The sequence below is a fragment of the Diuraphis noxia genome, unplaced genomic scaffold, assembly GCF_037042655.1.
Source record: "Diuraphis noxia isolate RWA-SAM2 unplaced genomic scaffold, SU_Dnox_SAM2 contig0006, whole genome shotgun sequence".
Taxonomy (NCBI): Eukaryota; Metazoa; Arthropoda; class Insecta; order Hemiptera; family Aphididae; genus Diuraphis; species Diuraphis noxia.
In genome coordinates this window covers 5,036,109-5,042,108 of record NW_028301716.1, presented here as the reverse complement: position 1 = coordinate 5,042,108, position 6,000 = coordinate 5,036,109, and positions in this window count along the sequence as shown.

Genomic DNA, 6,000 nt, shown 5'->3' with positions numbered 1-6,000 from the left:
AAAAAAATTTGGGAAAAAATTGGGTAAAAAATGGTGATAATTCGGCTAAATATCGTTTAAAGTCATTTGTATTGAACTAATCATACTTTTTATATTTTTAACGTTAAGTTCACATTATTTTACATCTAATACACGTGTTTACAATACATTTGGGTGAATACAAAAAATAGTAAAAAAATTTGGGAAAAAATTTGGTAAAAAATGGTGATAATTTCGCTAAATATCGATTAAAGTCATTTGTATTTAACTAATCATACTTTTTATATTTTTATCGTTAAGTTCACATTATTTTACATCTAAAACACGTATTTACAATACATTTGGGTGAATACAAAAAATAGAAAAAAAATTTGGGAAAAAATTGGGTAAAAAATGGTGATAATTCCGCTAAATATCGTTTAAAGTCATTTGTATTGAACTAATCATTTTTTTTATATTTTTATCATTAAGTTCACATAATTTTACATCTAAAACACGTCTTTACAATACATTTGGGTGAATATAAAAGGTCGTAAAAAAATTTTGATATACAGGAGATGAATCCGCTAAATATCGTCTTAAGTCATTTCTATTAAACTAATCATACTTTTTATATTTTTAACGTTAAGTTCACATTATTTTACATCAAAAAAACGTGTTTACAATACATTTGGGTGAATACAAAAAATAGAAAAAAAATTTGGGATAAAATTTGGTAAAAAATGGTGATAATTTCGCTAAATATCGATTAAAGTCATTTGTATTGAACTAATCATACTTTTTATATTTTTAACGTTAAGCTCACATTATTTTACATCTAAAACACGTGTTTAAAATACATTTGGGTGAATACAAAAAATAGAAAAAAAATTTGGTAAAAAATGGTGATAATTCCGCTAAATATCGTTTAAAGTCATTTGTATTGAACTAATCATACTTTTTATATTTTTATCGTTAAGTTCACATTATTTTACATCTAAAACACGTATTTACAATACATTTGGGTGAATACAAAAACTAGAAAAAAAATTTGGGAAAAAATTTGGTAAAAAATGGTGATAATTCCGCTAAATATCGTTTAAAGTCATTTGTATTGAACTAATCATACTTTTTATATTTTTATCGTTAAGTTCACATAATTTTACATCTAAAACACGTCTTTACAATACATTTAGGTGAATATAAAAGGTAACGTAAAAAAATTTTGAAATACAGGTGATGAATCCGCTAAATATCATCTTAAGTCATTTGTATTGAACTAATCATACTTTTTATATTTTTATCGTTAAGTTCACATTATTTTACATCTAAAACACGTCTTGACATTACATTTGGGTGAATATAAAAGGTCGTAAAAAAATTTTGAAATACAGGTGATGAATCCGCTAAATATCGTCCTAAGTCATTTCTATTAAACTAATCATACTTTTTATATTTTTAACGTTAAGTTCACATTATTTTACATCTATAACACGTATTTACAATACATTTGGGTGAATACAAAAAATAGAAAAAAAATTTGGGAAAAAATTGTGTAAAAAATGGTGATAATTCCGCTAAATATCGTTTAAAGTCATTTGTATTGAACTAATCATTTTTTTTATATTTTTATCATTAAGTTCACATTATTTTACATCTAAAAAACGTGTTTACAATACATTTGGGTGAATACAAAAAATAGAAAAAAAATTTGGGAAAAAATTTGGTAAAACATGGTGATAATTCCGTTAAATATTGTTTAAAGTCATTTGTATTGAACTAATCATACTTTTTATATTTTTATCGTTAAGTTCACATAATTTTACATCTAAAACACGTCTTTACAATACATTTGGGTGAATATAAAAGGTCGTAAAAAAATTTTGAAATACGGGTGAAGAATCCGCTATATATCGTCTTTAGTCATTTCTATTAAACTAATCATACTTTTTATATTTTTAACGTTAAGTTCACATTATTTTACATCTAAAACACGTGTTTACAATACATTTGGGTGAATACAAAAAATAGAAAAAAAATTTGGGAAAAAATTGGGTAAAAAATGGTGATAATTCGGCTAAATATCGTTTAAAGTCATTTGTATTGAACTAATCATACTTTTTATATTTTTAACGTTAAGTTCACATTATTTTACATCTAAAACAAGTGTTTACAATACATTTGGGTGAATACAAAAAATAGAAAAAAAATTTGGGAAAAAATTTGGTAAAAAATGGTGATAATTTCGCTAAATATCGTTTAAAGTCATTTGTATTGAACTAATCATTTTTTTTATATTTTTATCATTAAGTTCACATTATTTTACATCTAAAAAACGTGTTTACAATACATTTGGGTGAATACAAAAAATAGAAAAAAAATTTGGTAAAAAATGGTGATAATTCCGCTAAATATCGTTTAAAGTCATTTGTATTGAACTAATCATACTTTTTATATTTTTATCGTTAAGTTCACATTATTTTACATCTAAAACACGTATTTACAATACATTTGGGTGAATACAAAAAATAGAAAAAAAATTTGGGAAAAAATTGGGTAAAAAATGGTGATAATTCGGCTAAATATCGTTTAAAGTCATTTGTATTGAACTAATCATACTTTTTATATTTTTATCATTAAGTTCACATAATTTTACATCTAAAACACGTCTTTACAATACATTTGGGTGAATATAAAAGGTCGTAAAAAAATTTTGATATACAGGAGATGAATCCGCTAAATATCGTCTTAAGTCATTTCTATTAAACTAATCATACTTTTTATATTTTTAACGTTAATTTCACATTATTTTACATCTAAAAAACGTGTTTACAATACATTTGGGTGAATACAAAAAATAGAAAAAAAATTTGGTAAAAAATGGTGATAATTCCGCTAAATATCGTTTAAAGTCATTTGTATTGAACTAATCATACTTTTTATATTTTTATCGTTAAGTTCACATTATTTTACATCTAAAACACGTATTTACAATACATTTGGGTGAATACAAAAAATAGAAAAAAAATTTGGGAAAAAATTGGGTAAAAAATGGTGATAATTCGGCTAAATATCGTTTAACGTCATTTGTATTGAACTAATCATACTTTTTATATTTTTATCGTTAAGTTCACATAATTTTACATCTAAAACACGTCTTTACAATACATTTGGGTGAATATAAAAGGTCGTAAAAAAATTTTGAAATACGGGTGAAGAATCCGCTATATATCGTCTTAAGTCATTTCTATTAAACTAATCATACTTTTTATATTTTTAACGTTAAGTTCACATTATTTTACATCTAAAACACGTGTTTACAATACATTTGGGTGAATACAAAAAATAGAAAAAAAATTTGGTAAAAAATGGTGATAATTCCGCTAAATATCGTTTAAAGTCATTTGTATTGAACTAATCATACTTTTTATATTTTTAACGTTAAGTTCACATTATTTTACATCTAAAACACGTGTTTACAATACATTTGGGTGAATAAAAAAAATAGAAAAAAAATTTGGGAAAAAATTTGGTATAAAATGGTGATAATTTCGCTAAATATCGATTAAAGTCATTTGTATTGAACTAATCATACTTTTTATATTTTTATCATTAAGTTCACATAATTTTACATCTAAAACACGTCTTTACAATACATTTGGGTGAATATAAAAGGTCGTAAAAAAATTTTGATATAGAGGAGATGAATCCGCTAAATATCGTCTTAAGTCATTTCTATTAAACTAATCATACTTTTTATATTTTTAACGTTAATTTCACATTATTTTACATCTAAAAAACGTGTTTACAATACATTTGGGTGAATACAAAAAATAGAAAAAAAATTTGGTAAAAAATGGTGATAATTCCGCTAAATATCGTTTAAAGTCATTTGTATTGAACTAATCATTTTTTTTATATTTTTATCATTAAGTTCACATTATTTTACATCTAAAAAACGTGTTTACAATACATTTGGGTGAATACAAAAAATAGAAAAAAAATTTGGTAAAAAATGGTGATAATTCCGCTAAATATCGTTTAAAGTCATTTGTATTGAACTAATCATACTTTTTATATTTTTATCGTTAAGTTCACATTATTTTACATCTAAAACACGTATTTACAATACATTTGGGTGAATACAAAAAATAGAAAAAAAATTTGGGAAAAAATTGGGTAAAAAATGGTGATAATTCGGCTAAATATCGTTTAAAGTCATTTGTATTGAACTAATCATACTTTTTATATTTTTATCATTAAGTTCACATAATTTTACATCTAAAACACGTCTTTACAATACATTTGGGTGAATATAAAAGGTCGTAAAAAAATTTTGATATACAGGAGATGAATCCGCTAAATATCGTCTTAAGTCATTTCTATTAAACTAATCATACTTTTTATATTTTTAACGTTAATTTCACATTATTTTACATCTAAAAAACGTGTTTACAATACATTTGGGTGAATACAAAAAATAGAAAAAAAATTTGGTAAAAAATGGTGATAATTCCGCTAAATATCGTTTAAAGTCATTTGTATTGAACTAATCATACTTTTTATATTTTTATCGTTAAGTTCACATTATTTTACATCTAAAACACGTATTTACAATACATTTGGGTGAATACAAAAAATAGAAAAAAAATTTGGGAAAAAATTGGGTAAAAAATGGTGATAATTCGGCTAAATATCGTTTAACGTCATTTGTATTGAACTAATCATACTTTTTATATTTTTATCGTTATGTTCACATAATTTTACATCTAAAACACGTCTTTACAATACATTTGGGTGAATATAAAAGGTCGTAAAAAAATTTTGAAATACGGGTGAAGAATCCGCTATATATCGTCTTAAGTCATTTCTATTAAACTAATCATACTTTTTATATTTTTAACGTTAAGTTCACATTATTTTACATCTAAAACACGTGTTTACAATACATTTGGGTGAATACAAAAAATAGAAAAAAAATTTGGTAAAAAATGGTGATAATTCCGCTAAATATCGTTTAAAGTCATTTGTATTGAACTAATCATACTTTTTATATTTTTATCGTTAAGTTCACATTATTTTACATCTAAAACACGTATTTACAATACATTTGGGTGAATACAAAAAATAGAAAAAAAATTTGGGAAAAAATTGGGTAAAAAATGGTGATAATTCGGCTAAATATCGTTTAAAGTCATTTGTATTGAACTAATCATACTTTTTATATTTTTAACGTTAAGTTCACATTATTTTACATCTAAAACACGTGTTTACAATACATTTGGGTGAATAAAAAAAATAGAAAAAAAATTTGGGAAAAAATTTGGTATAAAATGGTGATAATTTCGCTAAATATCGATTAAAGTCATTTGTATTGAACTAATCATACTTTTTATATTTTTATCATTAAGTTCACATAATTTTACATCTAAAACACGTCTTTACAATACATTTGGGTGAATATAAAAGGTCGTAAAAAAATTTTGATATACAGGAGATGAATCCGCTAAATATCGTCTTAAGTCATTTCTATTAAACTAATCATACTTTTTATATTTTTAACGTTAATTTCACATTATTTTACATCTAAAAAACGTGTTTACAATACATTTGGGTGAATACAAAAAATAGAAAAAAAATTTGGTAAAAAATGGTGATAATTCCGCTAAATATCGTTTAAAGTCATTTGTATTGAACTAATCATACTTTTTATATTTTTATCGTTAAGTTCACATTATTTTACATCTAAAACACGTATTTACAATACATTTGGGTGAATACAAAAAATAGAAAAAAAATTTGGGAAAAAATTGGGTAAAAAATGGTGATAATTCGGCTAAATATCGTTTAAAGTCATTTGTATTGAACTAATCATACTTTTTATATTTTTATCGTTAAGTTCACATAATTTTACATCTAAAACACGTCTTTACAATACATTTGGGTGAATATAAAAGGTCGTAAAAAAATTTTGAAATACGGGTGAAGAATCCGCTATATATCGTCTTAAGTCATTTCTATTAAACTAATCATACTTTTTAT